Here is a 22,914-nt window from a genome sequence, read left to right as displayed (position 1 = left end):
TAAAGCTTTTAATGGAAATTCAGATACTTCCTTTAAAAATTTTTGCAGACAGTTTAATCAGGCTGAAATATGAATCCAGATTGGAGCTAACTGAACAAATCAGATAAACTTTTTATAATTGGAGTAGGAGGATTCATGCTGAAACAAGCTGACAAAATAAATAATAATTCATCTAAGATTTTAGTTAACCTGAATGCACTTTTTTTTAATCAGACAGCATTGCCCACTTCCATGCTGATGGTGATTTCAGACTGTAGTCTCAGTGAACAAGTTTGAAAACTGAACAGCACTGGTTTTTTTGGCCAAGGGTAGAATAACTGAGCACAATCCATTTGATGTACATGAAGCCACAACAGCAATGTTAGATAATGTTAACATGGAATTTTGGCCTATTAGATAGTGGTCAGCTATAGGCATTGCTCAGCTCCACTAAACAGTTCATGATTCAGAGGAAGTTTAAACCTCTGATTCAGTTGCATGCAATGAAAAGATTAGGTTTCACCATTTCTTCCACTGAACAAGTGCAAAGACAGCTTTTCTTGGCAGTTCTACAATCATATCCTTTGTGTTTTACTAAATAGCAAGTATTTTCAGTCAATCTTTAGAATGTTCTTGCTCTTCTAACTGCTACAAACTGGTAACATAACAGAATTCAAGAATAATGCTCTTTGCCATCTGCAGCTAGCTGAGGTACTCTGTCTCGTTCTGGTGAGATAGTACATGAATGAAACTGTACTCGTCTTTGTCACTTCGAATTAGGGCCACAGTAATACACTGGGTGGGAAAGGACAAGCTAAGTAAAATAAGTGATCTTCTTGGCACCATGTCATACAATCTCTTCCATAAATTTGTCAAGCTCCATCCTACAGCAGCTGACTTTGGGACAAAACCTGTCAGCTCTTTGGGAACATCAGCTAGTGCTGGCTGTTAAAGCATAGCCAGAAATACATCATACATGTCCACTGGTGTTGGTCCCAGCTTTCTGCAAGAGCACATATAAATCTACTTGCATAAGACACTGATTCTTCATGCCAACAGATCCCGTACTTGCAGCACTGGTAAGTGTACCCAACGTCGCTGAGAGCTCTGGGTTGAAAACCCTTTCTTGAAAACCATCCTCTGAGGTGCTGGTGATCGTCCTGCTGTTACTGAAAAGAAGCCATGTGAAGGAAATTAAGTCCTAACTCCCCTCCCGAGCTGGGGTCCTTGTCCCTGGGCTCGTGTGGCTTTGCAAACATCCTTCACACCTTTGGCTTTCCTCCTGCTCACACCGTACCTTGGAGGTGAGACACTCCCCTTCAGGAGCATCTCATGTTAAAGTTAGGGTTTTAACAGTTTAAAGAGAAGGACAAGTAGGGCTCGACCTGGTCTTTGGTGTTGATTTAATGTACAGTGTGATCTCATCCAAAGAGTAAAAATTAGCTGCCTCTGATAGATGTTCCCAATGTTGTTTTAGATATCTATCAGAAGTACTGTGTTGATCTGAACCTACACCAAGCCAACACTTTCCACCACTGAATCAGTACCAGGTCCAAGAGCAAAAATAACAGGGTACTATAAGGAAACTTTCTACTAACTTCAGCCTGTGCTGGCCTGAGCCCTTATTTGGCAATTTTCCTAGGCGATGAAAAAGGAAAAACCACCATACATCTTCTCCTAGGAGACAGAAAGCATCTTGCCTGCCTCTCATTCAAGCTTTCAAACAATAATTCTCCTTTATAACTGTGTATTGTTTCTGGCAATAATTATGGATATAAAGCTAGATAAGTTTGGTGTAAATTAGCGTCATTCTGTGAAGTCACTGGAGCTGTGCCAGTATATACCAGTTGAAGGCATGGCACATAACGTGACGTCCCTGGAGCTATGCCAGTATATACCAGCTAAAGGCATGGCCCATAATTCTGTACATCAGCATCTTCATACTGTGCTGCTTTATCAACAGCTGCTACATATTCTGAAAACAGAAAGCAGAGTCCTGTCTTTCAAGGTCTGTGGAGCATGGGCTGTTTTCGCCTTACTGCTATTTTACAGTCTCTTCAAGAAACAGACACCGTACGTGGTTAAGATTTCTGGGCCCCTTCCCAGTGCAAATATTAAATAAAAATTATATGTGATCCGTGCAGTGTTTCTGCATGTCAAAGGTGGTTTGGACCAAGTGATCTGACATCTTTCTAAACTCTAAAAGACGCAGTGATTTCAAGATGCTTAGAAGACAGGTGCTCAGGCATAGGCAATATTTATTCTTATTCAATGATTAATATTATTGCGTACGTAAATGTTTGATGAGTATCACCGTATGTGTGTCCATAGATGATTGAAGTAACACTTTTTTCCTCACTTAAACCACCAAATTCTAAGCTCCAGAGAATATTATTAATAAAATTTGTAATCTGCAGTCACTGTATTCTGCCCTGTTTTCTAGTACAGGACAGGACACGAGCTTCGCTCCAAGGTATTTACAACTTAATGCTGACATAGGTAGCAGAACTTTTTTTTTTCCTTTGCCTCATGTAATTTATTCTAGAGTAAGCTACATAGCTAAAGCTTGTAACTTCCACCCCCATACTAATTCTTGAGCTAGACCACCTAAAAGCACTTCTGTTGTACAAATACAAATGAGAACAATTGCTACGGATCAGTGTTTCCCAGCACACAATATAACCTTTGTTCAGCTGATACGTGCTTGGTTTTTGTTGGTTTTTTTTTCCTCTGAAATAGTGGTAGCAAAAGTACAGCCTTCCCATTTTGTCTTGGAGCCTGGGATCGTAAGAGTGTTGAGTGCGATTTTTTGCCTTATCTAAACGTCTCGGTGATGGTCGCTTGGGAGCAGACAGGCAATGCCACAGACGTTCCCAGACAGGAAAAAGTGGCCCCAGAGGAAAAGATTGAGCAGGTCTTTGCTTAAATGGATCTGACAGCTTTGCTTAGAGAAAGATGTTTGTCCCTGTTTATGGACGTGCCCTTTTCCCCCCTTACGATTCCCAGGACCAGCGTTACTTTTTACTGTGTGTTTGACTGTCTGGGTAGGGACCCTGAGGGTCGTGTGTCCCACAGGCAGTGGGGATGGGTGAGAAACAAATCTACCAAGGCTTCTATTCGCAAAGGGCTTGAGTCTTTTCCATAACATTTCCATTATCCTATTTTAAGTTAAATACCGCAGTGATGGGAGTCTTTCGTTTTATTTCAATGCAACCAGCGTCAGTGGCTGCCCTAACCTGAACACACATATGTATTTTCACATGAACCCTCCTCAGGCCAGAAAACTGAACATGACAAAGACATTTTGCCGGTATTTAAGTTACAAAATGGAAATCAATTGTTAATAAACTTCTTGTCCAGATTCACAAATTCGGTTTTCAAGTTGTGCTTTATATTCTTTTACCTGTCATATATGATAGTGACTATATTATTTCAAAACCAAAATATTCTATGCACTTTATTTTTTGCTGTCAATAAATGCATTTTAAGAGTGTGTCCAGCAGAAGTAAATGAAACTTCAGCCAGAGTTTAATTTTAGAGAGGATATATGGTATCTTGCTTGAACATTTTCTTAATCGGTCAGATTTGTCCTGACTTTCAACTCCAGATAAGAAAATAGACTATTTTATCACAAGGTTTTACTGTATGTGGATTTTAGTGCCAAGCAAAAATGGGTCTCAGTGTCTTAGTTATTAAAGTCACATTTACTGGTGATTACAGCTATTTCCTGTATAAAATGAAGTTTCCACAAATACTTGATACGTCAAAAGAAGTCAAATAAATGACATGCCTCTGGAAATGTGAAATAAATTAATATTTTTCTTAGACTTGAGTATCTCCATGCACTGGGTTAAATGTGTGCAGGAGCTTATGTTTATTCCTGATAAAGTCTAAAACATCCTGGGTCTAATTAAGCTTCCCCTAACACATTGTTCCCTGTCTTCCAAGACCCTGAAAAAGCCACAGTTTTCAAAGCTGGAACTGACCACTGTTCTCTGTCCTTTCCCAGCTACAGTGCCTGATGGGAGACCATCCCGTAACTCTGATATTTCTCAGGGAGATCCCTTGTTCCCATCTTCCCCTGTTATCAAACAAATCTTAGCAGGTCAGCAATATAAACAACCCCCTGGTTGGATCCTGGGGAAATGACAAGGGTTAGAGGGCTAGACAGGAGGCAAGGGATGATCCCAGTACTGACGGATGATAGAAGTAGGACATGAAGGCTTTGAAGGACTGCGGCTCATGTGAGTTCATACAACAGAGAAGGAGCGTCAGCCACTGCACACAGTGGAGTATGTTTAGTTAATAAGTAGCAGCTCTATCTTTGCTCTCTCCTCTTTGGTGTAGAGGAGCCAGCCACTTTCTACCATTAGATAGATTTAAAATTAGCCTTCTACTGTGAACATAATACACAAACTCTGACCGCTTTTTAAAAAACCCAGAGATTTTTGTAATATCTGCAGTTACTTCTGTCAGTGTTTTTGCTGAAATTTTTGCTATCAACTTTTGTATGACATATATATCATATATAACTTTTTTTTTTCTAAATGCTTATCTAACAGGTACTTTTTTTAGTCCTGTGGCTGTAAATCGGAGAAATATTGTTATTGTAGTTATTGATCTTGCCTTCAGTCCACATATTGCAGGAATAATCTTTTGAAAATACACTAAGCTGGTCAGAAATTAAAGGAACTTTAAAAAATGACAGAACAAAACAAAACAAAAAGTTATTTCAATGCTTTTTCGTCTCTTTCCCACAATCTTGTATTTCTGAAATGGATGCCTGCAGGGCTGGAGCTGAACTTCTTTGAAGCTGAAGGGAAATGTACTGTGGAGCTTTTGCCTGAGCCCTGTGGATGCCTCCTGTGCCCCAGGTTTAGAAGCCCACCATAGCTTCCCACTGCAGAGTGGCTACACTTGGTGGTTGCAAGAAGTTGATTACCATAGTGATTTGGATCCTCGTAGTCCTGTGTTTTTTACATTAAAGTTACTCCATGAGAAAAAAAACAAGGTGTCTTTCCCTTGACTTCAGTGAACGTGAGTAAAGCCAAATATGAGAAATAAGTGTACTTTGGAATAGCCATTATGACTGCCAATGAAGAAGCAAAATCAATAAGCCACAGCAGTATTATAGTTCACAAAACAAATGAGAGACACTTGAAGGAAAGCTCGAAGCCCACAGCCAAAAAAATAGAAGCCTAATCCTTGATGCAGACAGAAACAATTATTTGCCTGCAGCTTTTCACTGGAAAGAACCACAAACTTGTGAACACAGACAGAGTATGATCTATTTAGTTATTAGTGGCCACACCCCACTAAATAATGGCAAAGTTTTAAATATATTGAGCCATATCCTGAGGTCCAAATTCATTTATAACTCTGGCAAACTGTTATGAAGTTGATCAAAGATAGCAGCTGAAGTGCTTGGCCTATTGTAGCTAACAAACATGCACCCACCACATAATTCCCTGAGTAGATTTGGCCAAATGGGTTTGGGCAGCTGCGAATTAGAGTTTGGCTGGTTTGTTCTCCATAATGAAAATCTCATCAAAAATCCCACAGATACAGATGTTTTGCAAAAGGCAATGAAGTCAAGGCTCTCAGTGTCCACCTGACTCATTTTTTACATTTGACAAGTCTTTCTTCTTGATCCAGCCAATCTTTCAGCAAACTCTTCTGTACACAGCTGAGTTTGGAAATTACTCCCAGGAGTGCAGCTAAACTGGACATTGTCATGACATAGTGTAACACGCTTGCCTTGGAAATCAGTACAAGGTGTATAAAGGTCCCCATCTACCTGTGTTTGCCCCTAACTTTCAGCATTTTCGCAGCTGGTTGCCTGTTCTCCAGTCCAAGTACAGCTCTTCTTGCCGTGGATATCACAGCTCGTTGACTGGAGGAAGAAGAGAATTCCAGATGGATTTCTGAACTTGGTTACTCTCCGTAGGGACCATACATAGAGTTCATGGGTTGACGTGGGCTCCTAAAGAGGACAGGCAGGACTCAGAGTCCTTTGTCTATGGATAACTTTGCAGCTGAGCAGAGTGTGATTTGTCAATAAAAGTTGACCTTCTTACTTTTTTCACTATAGTTTCTTCCAGCAAAATATCTGGAGGTAGTTTGCCACTGCCTCAGGTTTACTCCCGGTGAAGTAGAACATGTGAGAGGACTCCAATGTTTCTAAAATGTCACGTGCAAATGCAGTCATCCCCCTGTGCAATGGTATGCTTAATCTCTGAAAATTGGAATGAAGCAGCACCCTTCAGCTGCCCTCCCTTCTCCTCAGTGCGAGCCTTTGGACTGTTGGGAAGGTGAGAGACCGCAGAGGTTTCTAAAACAGCCCAGACAGTGACTCTTACTCAGCTTCCCTCCCCTTCTGCCACGGGGCTCAGAAACACCCCTTGAAGTTTCTGAACAACCTCCCATTGGCTTCAGTGGGAGTTGGACTGGGCTCGCAGGCACAACTCCAAGTCTGTTCCCAGCGAGGCAGTGTTTCTGGCCTCTGTTAATTGGGAACTTGGAATCCCCTGCTTGTTTCCAAACCTAAGGGCTCCAGCTAGGGCGTACAAAATGCTTCAGCCATGCCAAGAAGCCAACTAGGATAATTTTCTTTGCAAGAGTTAATTACACTAAATTGGTGCCCTGCTCTGAGGGATTCAACCGCAGAGGCAAGCACGAGAGAAGGAGTCTAGCCAGTTTTGCATGAGTGATAGTGAGGACTGCGATCATGCTGGTCTATGGGAAATCTGGGGCTGGCGAGGAATCTGCGCATGATGTCATCTTTCCAGGACTTGTGAAAAGGTTGCAAGGACCTGCTGCAACCCTCCCAGAAAGGCTTGGTCTTGTTGCTCCTGGATTTGGAGTGTATGGCTGCCTGGGCACACAGCTCATTAGGGAGATATGCGCAAGGCAAACAAACCCCACTCCAAGAGCGTGTTTATCTCATGGCACAGAGCGCCGCGTGTCCTCAGATCAAAGCTGGTGGGAACAGATGCTGTTAGCAGAGCAGCAACTGCACTCAGATCCTGTCCACACCCTTCCTGTCTGCAGTGGCCTACACAGGGGCTATTATGTTCCCAACAGGGCGATGATTGCCCCTCCTTCCCACCCCTGCCGCCATTCACTGGGGAGGGCATACCGGTGCTCGCCTAGCTGTCTGCCTTTGGGTTCTCATTGTTTCTTTCAAAAGGTGCAGATAGTGGGCTAGACACTCCTTGGTTGGTGCTCTGATAAGGCTCTGCAAATTGTTCTCATGTGATATACAGAAGCAGGCTTGAAAGAAGGAACTCCACAAAAAAACAAAGCTGACCTCGGGGGTCATTATTTTCTTTAAAGCAAGGAGCTTGTGCCCGTCCAGATTGGAAAAGAAAAGTTCAGTGTGACCAGACTCTCTTTTCCACTGCACTGGAGCAAGGCGGCGTTAAAGCTAGTGATGTTACTGTGCTTTCCTGCAAGTGCTCTGGAGACTGGATTCCAGCTCTGTGTGCAAGGAAATCTCTATTTCCTCACTGTCCTGCAATTGCACCTGTTGTCAAAAAGTCATTTACATCAAGTTTGGCTTATCCAGACTAACCCTAACTTTAAACAGTAGTAGAGGACTCTTTCTCACAGTAGTGCAGAAAGAACTACACTCACTATAAAAGGAGGAGACTTGGACAGCAGGTTTTGACAAGAGGACCTGGGTGAGAAGGAGTCATGTTCCTTTTCAGCCTGGCTTTCCAATAACCTTTGGTGAGTCCATTAGTTTATGATCCATTCAACCTGTGAAACACAGCAGACTTGACTGTCTTTCACTCATGAAAATCAGGAATAATTGCCACAGGCATCAATGGGGCTAATCGGTGGAACTTAGATTTTAAAATGCTTTCTAATTTGCATCTATAACAAAGACAGAAGTCATTCACGCAGCTTTGGTCTGGCATTGTCAAGTGGTAACACAAGCATTCCTACAGGTAAAACATTTTCCATCCTGCTTCCAGTGTGAAGCCTAATTAGTTTGGAAGAGTCATCCACTTCACAAGACCATTTTAAATACACTGCTGGCAGGTAGAGTTTGTGGTTTATTTTTCCCTGGTGACTGCAGGTTTGACAACAAAACGAACACAACTGAATATAATCTAAGGTCACTTCTGTCACTCAGGACAAATACGATGTTATATAAAAATTCTAGATTGCCCACTAGCTTAGCATCTTGACCAGTCTGTGCTTGCTGTCTTACTGTCTCATATAGGCAAAAAAAAAGCATCAGACTGACGACAAAAAAAGTCGATTGCCTTATCCCACATCAACGAGAATCATAAGATGCTCCGAGTGACCCAGCCAGTGTGAGTGAATGGACATAATAATGATAATAACACAATGGGCTGATAAACATGAAGTATGCTTTGTATTTTAGGATCTCCTTAAAAGAAGAGAGGATGTGAACTACTTTTTCAAAAACTGATTTGTAAATTAACTTGTTTGGAGTTACAGCAGAAAGTGGCAAACACTTGTGCACAATGGGGACTATGTTGGACCACGGGGCACCTATTCTGTAACTTGCTTGTCCAGCTTCCCCTGAAAGCCCTGGTGCTTGCCCACTCTTCACAACAGGATATTGGATCACATAAACAACTTTTGCCATTTCTAATGTCCCCAACTTCTTTGCGTTATACTCTTCACAACTCAACTTCTATCCTTACAACCCACCATCAGACCCTCTAGATGATGGCTTTTAATGGGAGTGTCCAACAAACTGGCATCCATGGCTATATCTATGATAACAAAACATGCTGAGATCTGGGAACGTGCAATCAGTCATGAACATTTTTAGCTTTCTGAAAGGTCCCTGGCGCAGTTTAGCCATGCCAACTAGCAATTATCCCAAGGAGTTCCTGGTCACAGCTCACACGTGGCCTGTTCCTGCTAGGCACCCTACCAGTGGCCACTCCACTTTGGAGGTCAAGAGAGTTTAATAGTTACGGACATGGCCAGACTGTGCCTCCAGTTTCAGGGCCAGAGAATGGGCTTTAGCACTGTTTAGTTCACTGATATAAATGTAGCCAATGGCTTAAAAAAAGCCCCTTCGTGTTTTCTTGATTAACCTTTCCTTGAAATAATACTGCAGAGGGAAACTCCCCTCCTACAAATCCTAGATCAGATGCTCTCTTTCCTGGGTGTTTTCTCTCTATTCATTTGTTATTTTCCCTGACAGCTTATTTGTTTTCCCAGCTATACTTGCCTATCTGCCAGCTTGTGCAAGTCGAACTGTCCTGTCCCATTTCCTCTGTCTCTGGTGTTTCCTCTCTCATCATCATTTTACACTGTGGCATTTGCGGAAGCAGCTTTCCTTTCTCATCGTCTCAGCCCGTACGTGCTGACTGCAGCCATGTGAGCGGGATCCGAGAGGAAGGCAGCTCTGCCTGGGTTCGGAGTTGGTCCCTCTCCTCTGCAGGGACCGTCCCATGCCGCAGTCGTGGGCTGGAGGTAAACTGCTACAGACTGGGTTTTCTCCCACGGGAAGAAGCAAAGGCCAAGAGACTCTGTGTTTCTCAGTGATCAAAATAAGGAAACATTATTAGTAGTGGTAAATTGGCAAGGTATGTTGAACAAGAAAGGCAATTCTTTCCAAATTTTGGAGGCTGGCAGGACCATCTGCGTTGTGCTGGCTTTCTGCACAGCATTGGCCACAGGATCTCAGACATATCTTTGAGTTGAGTTCCTGCTTTAAAAGGGTGAATTGTTTCTGACAGTTGGAAAATACATTAGGCTTAAAAAGGTGTGGTTTCTGATCTCTGCTGTCAGGATTCTTTTGGGGTTCAGTTTTTTCACCGAAAGTCTCTGTAAGGCAAGAAGCTGGTCTCTGTCCTGCCTTGCACAGTTTGCCCCATTGCACGGTGGCACAGCATCAGCAGCAGAGTGTAAAATACCCCCCAGGTACACACAACAGGCTGTCAGAGTGGGAAGCCCAGCTTCAAATACCTTGAATCCTTTCCCACTGCAGGATGCATCCCAAGTTTTCTTTTCTGTGAGTGGTCAGACTTAAAGAATCATCTAAGCAAGAGGACCATCAGACGTAATGTGTCAGCAGCTGCAATGTGCCCATCTCAATTTGCTCAGAGGAGAAGTCCCACATAAGGACAGACTGTCTCTCCTCTCTAGAGGAAGACAACTGCTTTGCAGCCCTTGCCGTGGCTCTGACAGTTGGAATAGGACAGGTTTTCCAACACAGTTCCACATTTTTTGTTTTCTATTAGCAGACCACAGATGGCTTTCTGATCGGGGCACTCAGCATGATTTTTCGAAGCAGCGGAGGGGTGTAACTGACTTTCAGATCACATTCTGGGGGCCAAGCACCCAGTTTGTAGGTGTGTGTGTCTTTTTCTTCGATCCAAGTAACTCTATTAACTGTGAAATACAATTCAGGAAGCTAAAAGCCACCGAAGGAAAGCAACAACACAGATGTTAACGAAATCTCTGTCTCAAAACTGCCATCCCCATGCCTAGCCCAGGTCAAGAAATCAATGGGAAAGAATTTGTCTATTTACAATATAGCACTATCAAGCAACAACACCAAGATATTTTGGAAGACAAGCGACCATCGTGTGCACGACTGTGTGTGCATGTACATGTGACAAGTACAGGCACACAGACACACACACTGCAGAAGGCATGAGGTGCCAGAATGTTGCAAAGTCTGGTTGCAAAGACGTGACATTTTGGTATGTTTTCTAGTTAATAAATGAAAAAAAGTTTCTCGAACACCATTCAGGATCCCAGCATAAGCCGAGAACCATCATAGATACGCAGCTGTGTGTTTCGTCCTCCAAAAGGCCGTTCCTGGCAGAACGGCAGAGTATAACACAGTGTACAACAGCTCCACATCTTTTTTTTTTAACAGTGAATGACAGCGTTACTGACTAGTTATACAAAACTGAAGAAGTTAAGTTTTATCTTGGTTTTAAAACCATGCTGCGACCAATCTCTCTTTGATTTCCTAAGAAGCACTGCTAGTTAGTCCATAGATTTCACTTAGCTTCTGCCTCCAAAGAATGAAGAGTTTAATATAGAAAGCACCTGTTTGTGCCAAGAATCACAGTGTTGCTGTCACAGGAACTGGGGTTGAGAAGCTCCAAGACTGAGCTGATATTTGAAGAATTCTCTGTGCTGCTACAGGATGAAATAGCATAGAAAATGAGCTACAAGGCTCTCCACAGGAGAAAGCAGGATGCTCCCGGAACTTGCCTGCTGCTTATCTGGAGCCTTGACCCCATCCTGCACAATTGGATCTGCATGCCTGCGGCTGCGGGAGACTTCTCTCTTGCAGCAGGAATTTGCCTGTGCCTCATGCACCCATCTTACAGTCCACTTACAAACTGGATTACGGGACTAACACTTCAACACTCACAAGTGGGAAACCTGAGAGCAGGTCATGGTCTCCATCACAGGCGAGGTGTAACAGAGTCAAGAGGGAGGTCAAGAAGAACTAGCTGGGTGAGATACAGCATATTTCATGACTCTTCCCAGCTGTAGAGAAGCTAAGTGTTGTCAATGTAAAGGACGACCAAAAACATGTTTATTAACTTTGTAATTGAATAGAAGTAATTTTATCTTCCTTCTATTCTTCCCAAATTTGATCTTTACAATACGACTTTAGACAAGTACTGGAATACAATTTGGTGTTAATTTATCTTTTTTTATCATCTTGATTGCAGGATAGCATAGGTAGTTTCTGGCACTGACAGCCAGTTGCTTTCTACATAAGCTCCGAGAAGCAATGTTTCTTTGTGATCCAATGGCAGAGATGACAACACACCCACAGACTGCATGTTTATGTTGCACCACAAATTAGAGACGTCCCTATGCAGCAGATGAGAATGGAGTTACATCCTCTGACGAAGAAAACCCAGTTTAGTTTACAGCTTGTTACCATTCTCTCAAGAAAAGTTCAGGTGTTTACAAGAATCTGTGGCTTCTTTGAGTATAATTCCTCCAGTATACAGGTTCAGGTTTAGCGTTACTATTTGTAGACTTTGTTATCTAGATAATCCATACCATCTGAATGACCAACTCACTTTTCATCAAATATACCTACCCTTCCTTTTGCATATTCTCTAGTGAAGCACAGCATACTTTCACACTAAGAAGAGTGTTCCTTAGTCCTGTAAGCTGCTTATCTGAAGTGATTTTTTCAGATCATACCTTAGAATCAAAAGAAAGGAAAAGAAACGACGATGAGGCCCAGTCTCCTAAACTGCCAGATGGGCAGCTCAGGATTTCATATGTACCTTCAAATGGTAAACTGGAGCCTCTCTTTTAGCCAAATGCACTATTGTCAATCAGACATTTAACCTCATCACATCTCCAGCACCTGTAGAAACTTTGTAGTATACAACAGCATACTATTGGTTGAATCTCAGCACCATTTGGGTTCACAAGGAGGATTCCAGCATTGAAAAGCTTACTGCTGTAGGTGCATTGTGCTGTGGTGCGGTCCTTAACATTCAAGATGGGCAATGGGGCTCTGTACAGCAGCATGGGAGAGTCATATGGATACCAAAGACAGGAAGGGTGGATATCACCCAGCCAAAGTGTGGGACTGCCTCTGCTAAGCAAAAGGACATGTTTAAAACTTAATAGGAATCTTGGCTGAACTTTTGAAGAGATGTCATCTCAGCCCGCAAAGTGTTTAGATCCAGAAGTCCAATGGAAAATGAGAGTTAGTCATAATAAGTCCTTGCAGATCTGGTCTGTAAGAACTGAGGTACTCTCTGTTGTGTGGATATTAAAGGAGAAACCACTGACTAGAAATGAAGCCAACAGCTGGCCTTGTGATGCCCCAGGAGACTTCTCTCCCTGAAGATGAAAGGCACAGCAGCCAGTGCCGCCTGAGCCAGTGGGGAGCACTGAGGAAGGGGAAGGTGTCTCCATTGCTGCAGGGGTCAGCTGGTGCCTTCAGTACCCAGGCGAGGTCTCTGGTCTCCCAGTGAGGGTGCAGGAAGGCACCTGTGTCCGACGAGGATTTACAGCCCAGAGGTTAAAAGGCTCTTCAGAGTCATCGCCCAAGTCTATAAGGATTCAGAGCCACATTGTTCACCTTCCCACAGCATCCTGTAGCCAGCAAGACTGCTTGGGCTGGGGAAGCCAGGCAGCACAGCCTTCTTCAAAAGCAGTGGTAAGTTGCAGAAAAGAAACGAAAGGGCATACTATAAAATTATAAGAGTTGTTTGAGAGGACACTTGTCTTCCACGTAAGAGGAAATATGAGCTAGATGACTTTTTTTTGTCCAGTACGTTATATTTTGTTCCACATTTATTTCCCCTCCCATACTGACGTATTAGTGATTTTCCACATCTGCTATATATGGCAGTCCCAAGTCAGTGCTTAGAATATGTTAATTTTTCAAGACTTTTTTGCTGTATTTGAACATATTGATTCTTCCCACTGCACCACTACCAACGACGCCATTATCCTAAGCCAAAGCTGATGATTTACTCTTGGTTATGATTTATAGGCTTCCGGGCTTTTTATAGAGCTCAGTGTTTCTTAAGGCTTGTTCTGGGGCAGCTGTCTCCCAGTTTACCCTCGTGGCTAACTGGCAGCCAGCGAAAAACATTTCTTCAAAATGGCACGGGATGACTTTCCTGAGCAACTTCTCAAGCAACTTCTTGAGTCGTTAACTGCTGTGGGGAAGAGAGGAGCAGGCAGAGGCAGGAGGATGCGATCACTGTGAGCAAGCATTCGGTTTTCCCTGGTGACACATGGTTTTCTAAATTAGAGGCCTCTGAATAAAATAAAAAATATCAAAGCCATGTGTCTCCTTGTGGGTGCCACATTCTTTAAGATCACAGTGGCCGTCCTTCTGCACGAATGTCACAGAAACGTCTTGGTTTCATCCCGCTTGAATGATGTGGCAATATTGTGAAACGCGGAGTGGAAAGGCGTCCCGAAAACGGTCAAGTGAAGAAACCGCCAGAGAGCTGGAAAGCGGCTGTAGGGACCCAAGTGCTGTCACTTTAATATGGCGATGGGCCTCGGCGCCTTTGAAATCATTTATCACAGAAGCCGTAACATCTGCCACCATCTTGGATTCATTCGAGAAGTGCGTCTCAGTAGCCATTTTAAAAATGTTTGTTTTCAATTCAAAACACATAATTAAGTACAGGCCAGGGTAGAATATATGCCTTGAGCTGCTTTCCCTCACCCTGGTTGAGAGCATGGCTTTTTCACAACTATGCGCTTTGAATTGAAAGCTTTCTTTTCTTCTTCTTTTTTTTTTAATTTTTTTTTTTCCTGCAGGGCCTGCTGTTTCTCAAGAATAAATTGAAAGTAAAGCTGCAGATTTAAAGGAGCCCATCCGATAGGAGCCTGAGCATCCTGGTGCCGGAGGGGTGGCCTGGCGTCCCAGGGCTCCGAGCGGCTCCTTCCTCCAGCGGGGACGGAGCTCGGCCCCAGCAAACCGCAGACAAAGCCTCGCTGCCGAATAACTAGGCTATGCCTTGTGTTTAAATAAGCCATGTCCTGTTTCGTAGACAAGAGACACTCAGATTATTTGTGGTCGTGGAAGGAATGAGCAACCTTCTTACAGGTCTGCAGAGAGATTACCAAAAAGGTAGCTATGTCCTTAATATACTGTCCTTAAAAAACTATTCACATCTTTTTTCCAGACTTTCTAGGAGGCACTTCAGAGGGACAGCACGAAGACAGTACTTGTCTGTTTACATTGCCTTCAGTTCAGCTGACTTTTATCACCATCACTGACACGTTGCAAACAAGCCTGGGGAAAAGACAAGCAAATGCTCAGGAATGAGAAGCTCCAGACTGGCTGGGGATGGGCTGGACTTGCGGCTCTAGTGTTGTCTCCTGAACATACAGGAAGTAAAGCAAGTTGCTGATACAGAGATGAGTTAGAAGCTAAGGCAGTGTAGGTCTCAGTCCATTGTTCTGGAGAAGAAGAGTTTTTTGTGTGAGGCTGGGAAAAATCCAGAAAATTCTTTAGACAACTCTGAATTCCGTTCTCCTTTGTCAGTCTGATCCTCCAGTGTCCAGGTGCCTCAAATTGTCCGTGTGAAAACACAAGTCACAGAAGTTCCCTGAATGACCGAGGTGCTCAGAGGCTGGGGCTACAGGTGTGCTGTACACCATCCCCATTCCTCGGGTCAGGCAGGCACGAGGGAGCAGGCAGGTACTCGGGATGCTCAGCCCCAGAGATCTGCCTCACACCCCCCTGAGCACTGGGGCTCCTGGGCTGAGGAAAATCAGATATACGTGCGGGCCAGGAACTGCAGCATGCTTTAACCACCAATTTTCAGGCTGAGATGATTTCCGAGTGATGGGGGGACTAAGACTTTGTAATGTGTCATGGTGAGCAATTATGTGCAGCTTATGTTAATAAAAACCAGAAATACATGATCTCAGATTTCAGTGACTCCATGCTTCTAAACATGACAGCTTTATTTTAAAATACAATGTTCACGGGGCAGTTATTCTTCCCTGAAGGTGGCTGGCAAAAGCTGAATTGAGAACTATGCAAAGAAAGGAGAACCCCTCACATGTCTGCAGTGAATGAAGAAGAAATGAGGGTTTTTAGTAACTGAGATACCTATTTTTGTCCCAATAAATATGTTGTTGCACTAATGACCAAATGTATTCACTGTTCTGCTAGTGTTTTGATTAAAAGAGGAAAAAAGGGAGGAAAAAAGAGGAAATTAGTGAGAATACTCTAGTAATAATGACAAGGTGCCTGCAAGAGACGCCTTCTATCTGTGGTCATGGTATTGTACAAAGGAGATGGGATGCATCTCTGTTGAAAATAAAAGTATCATCTGCTTGGTGTGCATACTCCTGGCATGTGTGTGGGAATAGACTGCAATTCTGATGCAGGGAAAAAGAAAGCAGAAAAAGCGAGATACCTGCTGCTACTTGAGCTAACACTTCCTAAACACGAAGCCAAAGCAAGCTTTTAATTTTTTACTACACCCATCTTTTTGAAGCGTCCCATAACTCTGTGTGGGGGATGTTGCTCTAGTTTTCAAGGAGGAGGGGATTTGCTTTCTTTTTTCTTACAAATCTGTTTTTCACAGGCTTTCTTCTTTGGGCATGCATTCCAGCATTATAGATGAGCACTGAAATTACAGGGGTGTGAACGCAGCTAGGAATGAGTAACATGCAGCCATACACGCACAGCAGAGAACACCCTCTTTGACTAGGTGATAATTAGAAAGGCTGCTGCATCGCTGTGTACACAAACAAAGCACGTCCCCTTTGGGAATGTATTTTCTTCCCTCTGATGTGAAAACATTATTTTTTTTTTTTTTTGTGGAGGACAGATTTTTAACTTCTCACTAACCTATTTTTAACCAAAACTTCTGCTTGCGCCAGCAGCTGCTTCCAGCTACAGGCATATGACCATTGCCCAAATGGGTCTAGCTGGGAAGTTGGAGAACTGAACTAGTGTCTGATTAGAAAGGGTTGATAACTTATCAGGGCTCCGTGTTACTTGACCAAAGCCAATGAAAGGTCTCTTGGAAACAAGCTGGTATCTCCTCATCTTCGGCAGAAACATACAGACTGATAACCCTGTAGCCACAGCTGGTGACTGACAGGCTGCGTCGACTATGAGCTGCTGACTCTTTCTTCCATTACAAGGAACATCTTCCCCTAATATGCTTCTGTTGTGCTGAATGCATGGGTTTTCCTCCGCATCTGACTGAACCTTTGCATTTCCTTACCATGATCTGACTATAACTCCATCAGCCTAGGATGACTCATGCAGAAAAACTGTATCACACAACACAGACTGTAAAGGTATACTTTATGAGTGGTTATGGATATGCAAATAACAGACAAGAATATGAACCTTTCAAATTAATTGTACAGCAGGCTGAGACAATATGCAGTGTATGGACGTCCTGCAGTGACAAATATGACACATTCCTGCATTTTTTTAGGAAGTAATGTACTTTATCTGAAAATAAAGAGAAAGAAAAAGAGAAAGAAAAAGAAAAAGAAGAAGAAAAAGAAAAATAAAAATAAAAAGAAAAAGAAAAAGAAAAAGAAAAAGAAAAAGAAAAAGAAAAAGAAAAAGAAAAAGAAAAAGAAAAAGAGAAAGAAAAAAGAAAAAGAAAAAGAGAGAAAAAGAGAAAGAAAAAGAAAAATAAAAAAAGAAAAAGAAAAAGAAAAAGAAAAAGAAAAAGAGAAAGAAAAAGAAAAAGAAAAAGAAAAAGAAAAAGAAAAAGAAAAAGAAAAAGAAAAAGAAAAAGAAAAAGAAAAATAATAAAAATAGAAAGAAAAAGAAAAAGAAAGAAAGAAAGAAAGAAAGAAAGAAAGAAAGAAAGAAAGAAAGAAAGAAAGAAAGAAAGAAAGAAAGAAAGAAAGAAAGAAAGAAAGAAAGAAAGAAAGAAAGAAAGAAAGAAAGAAAGAAAGAAAGAAAGAAAGAAAGAAAGAAAGAAAGAAAGAAAGAAAGAAAGAAAGAAAGAAAGAAAGAAAGAAAGAAAGAAAGAAAGAAAACAAACGGCACAGGAGGGTGGAAGGAAGGGAAAAGAGAGGAAAGGAAGAAGGAAGGAAGGAAAGAAAGAAAGAAAGGAAAGAAAAAGAAGAAAGGAGAAAATGCATTTTTATGTACCCTCCTTGTGTGCACTGGCTTCTTGAAGAACTACAAGCACATTCAGATCTGAGCCTTCTTGCCAGGAGCAGCACAGGGAGGCTGATGGTGTTGACCCTAACCAGTTGACCCTAGTTACTGTTCTGGTCTAAATGGAGGCAAAAATACCACAGCAACAGTTCATGTGCCAGGGAAATCATATGTTAATTAGGCTAAAAGACATGTTAAATACTTGCAGTTCTTGCTGGTGGATAATTATTTCAAGTTCTGTGTGATCTCCAGGAAAAGGGAATCATGTGAATTCAAAGCATTACTCATTAAGTAGTATACAAAGGTTAATATAGTGAGGAGGATATTAAGGTCAAAGCTGAACCTTGATTTGGGTTTTATGTTTTTATTAGACTTATTAAACATTCTACCTTGCATTCTACACAGAAAAGGACAGAACCTCATAAAAGTAAACATGCCTTTTTAAGGTTGTTTTTACCAGCAAGGGAAGAAGCAGCAAGATAGCATTTGCTTTCAAAACACGTCACTTTCAGTATTTGGAAGTGATTTTATATTTAATCAAAGCAAAAAAAAAAAAAAAAAAAGACACCATTTAATGAAAAGGTTCAAAGGAATTTAAATGCAAATTGTGTAAGAGCACAAAATGTTTTCTACTTTCCACATGCAATGGTAGCAGCAGGCTAACGCAGATGCTTTTAAATGTATTCAGAATATGGAATTTGCATTTTTTTCCCCAAAGTTTTAGAATACATACACAAAACTCTCAAAAAGCGGCATTTAAATTGAGGTTTATGTAGGATTCACTAAACATGCCCATACACAAGCACAGTTTAAGTAGTAAAATTTTTGCACACAAATTCCCTAATAACTTAACCATGGTCTGTAAGACACTAAATGCCATTACATCCTAACTTTGTTGCATGTAAAAAAACATTGAGGTAAGGAGCAGCTGGTGTCTTGTAAGGTTTAGTGAGGTGCAATGGTGGTCAGGTTTGCAACAGATTTGGTATTTTTAATGCAGGTAGATGCATCAGCATTTAGTGTTTCTGCGGTGGGCCCTATCCCAGCGCCATCAGGACCTGATTCAACAAAATTTGTCATAAGATACTCGAGTGTTATTGTCTAGCAGAACAATGCAAGCCAGCCTTCTGTCCTACCAAACTCAGCAGGTTCTCATCACCTGTTTAGAGTCAAGCGCAGGCTAAGGCTAAGGTGATGTATGCAGGATCAGGGCCACCCTTCCTCCCCCAACAAGGCTGGGGTTAGGACCACTTCCCTGCCCGACCCAGCTCCCCCGGCCAGTGCGGGTCCCACAGCAAAGGGCTGGGACCCACTTTGGCTGCTGTCAGGGGCCGTCAGGAGTGCAGGGCAGCCCATACCCTCTGCAGAGCCCCTGTGGCAGCCCGGGCTGCGCCCGAGCCCTCCAGGAACAGGGGCAGGCACAGGGGTAGGGCTGGCGGGGGGCGGTGGGGCAGCACGGCGGTGGGGAGGCTGCCCCACACACGGTGCAGCCCCACCGGCTCGGGGCCAGACGTGCTTGGCTTTCCCAGAGCTGCAGGAGCATGGGGCTTCCCACAAATCAACAAGAACAACGCAAACAAAGCACACGGTTTCGTCTTAATTACAACCCACAATACAATAAAGAGCTTTTTCATTTTAAAGGTGTGTAACTAATTCTTGGCTAAAATCTTTGTGTGAAGTAGAGCTGCTCCCAAAATAACGCCTCATGGTAGTAGCTTTAAGTCATAAGGAACCCAAGGGCTTGCTAAAGTTAAAAAAAAAAGTAGGGGCAAAGCAGTGTCACTGGGCTGAAATTCCTTTGACAGATGTAAAGGTCTCGATGACAGTTATTTTCCAGGTCTGCAGCTCAGCAATCATGCCTTTGAACGGTTTCCCACGTGAAGTGTTTGAAGAAGCGGTCGACGTGTGACTGATCTCTAAGGCCCACCGCCTGGTCTTCTTTAAGGATGAGCCAGAGGCAGAAGGAAAGGTGATGCTGATAAGGGAATCTGAACCAAATGTTGTCACGTTCTAGAGATGATTAGATGCCCTTGCTGTGACTTATTACACAACCTGAGAGTGGAAAGGGAAAACCTGGGATGAAATGTAGCCGCAAGAGGGGGAGCTGCTTTTTCAGCGAAGAGCAAAAGCCAAGAGAAAAATTGTTGTTGATGCCTAAGATCAGGTTGGGCATCAGAGCATTCTCTGTGCTGCGGGATAGATGTGATACTGCAGTAAATCTACCCCCAAATCAGACCTACTGTGATCTGCATTTATACATTCGTTAGCTGCTGATTATATATAAAAAAACCTTGTCTTTATTAAAGAAAAGGACTACAGATTTAAAAGACACTTTTGATTGTTCTGGCTTATTTCACTCTTTACCTTTTTCCTTGCATACATTAATGAATGAAAGCTTTGAAGCCTCATGTACACAGTAGAATTAATAGACTTAAATTTGAAGCACTCTCTAAACTTAAGAAAATGTTTATATATTTGCTTATAAGAAAAACTATTGATTCATATATTTCATATGTGCAATACACAGCTTAAAGAAAGTGCAGCCTTGCTCCTATATTTGCATTTTCTTTTAAAAAGACAGTTACCTGTAGCCCTATTCCTAATCTTGGGCCTAGATTTATCTTCTGTGTATCACCCTACAGTTTGTCTATGATGACGGGGTATTTATCTCAACAGAAAAGAGCAGGGAGCTTGAGATTCTGGAGGAGCTCTTTGGTCGAAACACTCCAGTTCACTCAAGAGTGCTTTCACATCAGTAAAACGCTCTTGTTAAAAGTAGCAGCAAAAAAGTCTGCTGCTATGGAGAGTACTGATTTGTCACATGAAACACAGACACCAAGAACAGCTCATCCATGATCAGTTACACACAACCACCGCTGCGTGGCTTAATTTGCAGTATAAATACAGAAGTTACATTAATATAACTTCTCAAGACATCTGCCACTTACTCGCTCATGAAAAAGTACCTCCTGGACTGTTTTGTTACCACAGAAACTAGTACAGTTTTTTTTCCAGTGATTTCTGGACAAACAGTGTCACCGCTTACATTCACCTTCCCGCAGATCCAAGGATAGGCAAGGGCAGAGCCCTTACTAGCTCTGCAGCTCAGAAGAGGTGTGAGTCAATGTTGTTTCGGGAAAGGAGTGTCACTCTTAATATTAGTCATGGCTTATGAAATGACTAACGTAACCTTAAGTTTTTCAAAAAAATTTTTATCAAGTGTGACGACCCTGAAGCAAGGATTTCAGGATTTAATGCGTTATCATGTATTAAGTATGCAGTATTTCTAAATATGCATCACTGTATGAGTTGATACAATAAATTGCTGTGCAAGTGCAAGGGAAAGTGCAAATTTTCCTAGTACAAGGGAAAAACTGACAATCTCCTGCTTAGCCAGGTGCCACACTTACCTCCAGCCTCAATATTTATCACATACAGCCTGGTTTTGTTCTGCTTCTGGATGCCAAGGTAGCTAGTAATTGTCCCCTGGCTTACTATTTAAAGGTTGGAATCCTGACTGAGGATGGCAGCTAAGATGCCATGCAGAAACACCGGTCATTCCCCAGATGTCCAAGGGATCCTAAAAAGCCTTTCAGACTCTGAAGGAGGATTTGGTCTAAGGGGGATTTTAAGCCCTGTTTGATAGACATCTGCTCTAGTTCCCCATGTTCAGAACGGGTCCGATGATACAACACAAGTCTGTACGAGTGGTGAGGCACCAGGCTGCTGCTGAAGTCAGCAAGCAATCTGAAGAACATCCTGGAGCCAGGCAGAGCTTGCTGGGGTCACCAGCCAAGTAGAGGCAGCAGCTCTGCCGTGACAGCCTCAGCACCCTGTTGTCCTTCCCTGAGGTGGCTGAATAGCTATTTCAAAGTCTGGCATCTATCAGGCCTGCAATCGACTGAGTAAATCCCTGGGTGATTACAATGAACAAAAGAAGATCCCTAGTCTGGGAAAGATCAAAGTGTGGGCTCTACCTGTTGCCTCACTTTTCTAGCTCAGGAGGAACCGTGGTGAGGCTGAGGTTTTACCACAACATAAATTGTCGGTTTGGGAGTCCCAGAAATGCTTGTCTGGAGGCAGCCAGGTGGTTAGCGCTGCTTTGCAAGCAGCTGCGGCAAGGTGCTGTGCGGAGCTGAGATGGCTGAGATCAGCAGGAATTTGGGTTGGGAATGTGGCTGTGAGAGAGAGGATCTATGGCTTGAAGTTTCCCATCCCTCCGCCACAGGATCGTGACTCACCGTGTCAAGGAAGAGTTTGTAGGAAGTAAGAGGGCAACAAAGGGACAGAGAGAAAAAAAGTCCTCCTTGGCTCCTACCTCCCCCAGTGTTTTACCTCAGCAGTTTGAGAAACCTGTCTTTTTTTATCTCCTTCCTCAAGCCTAGGGAAAGTTAATGGCTATCCGTGTGCTACTTCTGTACCTTTCACTGTCCTGCTCCCCTTCATCACAAGCGCTCACCCTCACCTAACTCCGGGCAGGTTTGTACCGCAGAGGCCGGCAGATGAGGATGGCTGCCTTCAGCACACCCTCGTTTCACCCCCACGTTGCCCTTCAGCAGCTCCTCATCACCTGTACGACCCCGCCCCTTTGCTGTCAGCCTCAAAGGGGTCTGAGCGGCTCATCCTTGACTTTGGGGCCAAAATACATCAGGGGCACAGTGAAGGGTGCTGCCTTTTGTTTCATTTTTGTTTCACAACTAAGCAAGAAGCTTTACAACATGGTTCTGCAGCACAGATACTTAGTTTACAAACTCCTGCCCCGTGTTTGTACAGTGCCTTCACATCAGGAGGGCCAGCCCAAAATAATAACCATACTGAAACCCATATGGACATTGAAAAATGTGTCTGCGTGCAGAAGGATACTGGAGCTGTAGAAAATGTTCTATCACTTCCAGAGATGACTTGGGCAGCTTGTGTAGCTCCTTGTGTGATGAGCAGAGCGAAGTCTCTGCCCAGATGTCAGGAGGGTCTGACTGAAGTCTGTGTTCAGCAGGGAGGACCTAAGAAAGATGCAGCAACATATGACAGCAGCACACCATGAAAGCACTGCTCATAAATGCACACCATGTGGCTTTTACACTCTTTCTCACAGCAGCCAGCTCTTTTAGGTATATGGCTTCGTCCTGCTCGATTAAACCAAGGCTTCACTTTTCCTTTTGCCAGGAAGACAAGCTCAGCGTTGTTTTTTCCTCCAACATGCTACCCAGCTGTCTTTCTGGTTACTTGACATAGTCTCATGTCCGCAGCTGCTCCATTTAGCAAGGAAATATCACTCCCATTTTACAGGTGTGAATGTGAGGCACAGAGTATGCTGAGACACATCA

This window comes from Opisthocomus hoazin, chromosome 2, assembly GCF_030867145.1.
Source record: "Opisthocomus hoazin isolate bOpiHoa1 chromosome 2, bOpiHoa1.hap1, whole genome shotgun sequence".
Classification (NCBI taxonomy): domain Eukaryota; kingdom Metazoa; phylum Chordata; class Aves; order Opisthocomiformes; family Opisthocomidae; genus Opisthocomus; species Opisthocomus hoazin.
Note: the sequence above shows the minus strand (reverse complement) of the source record.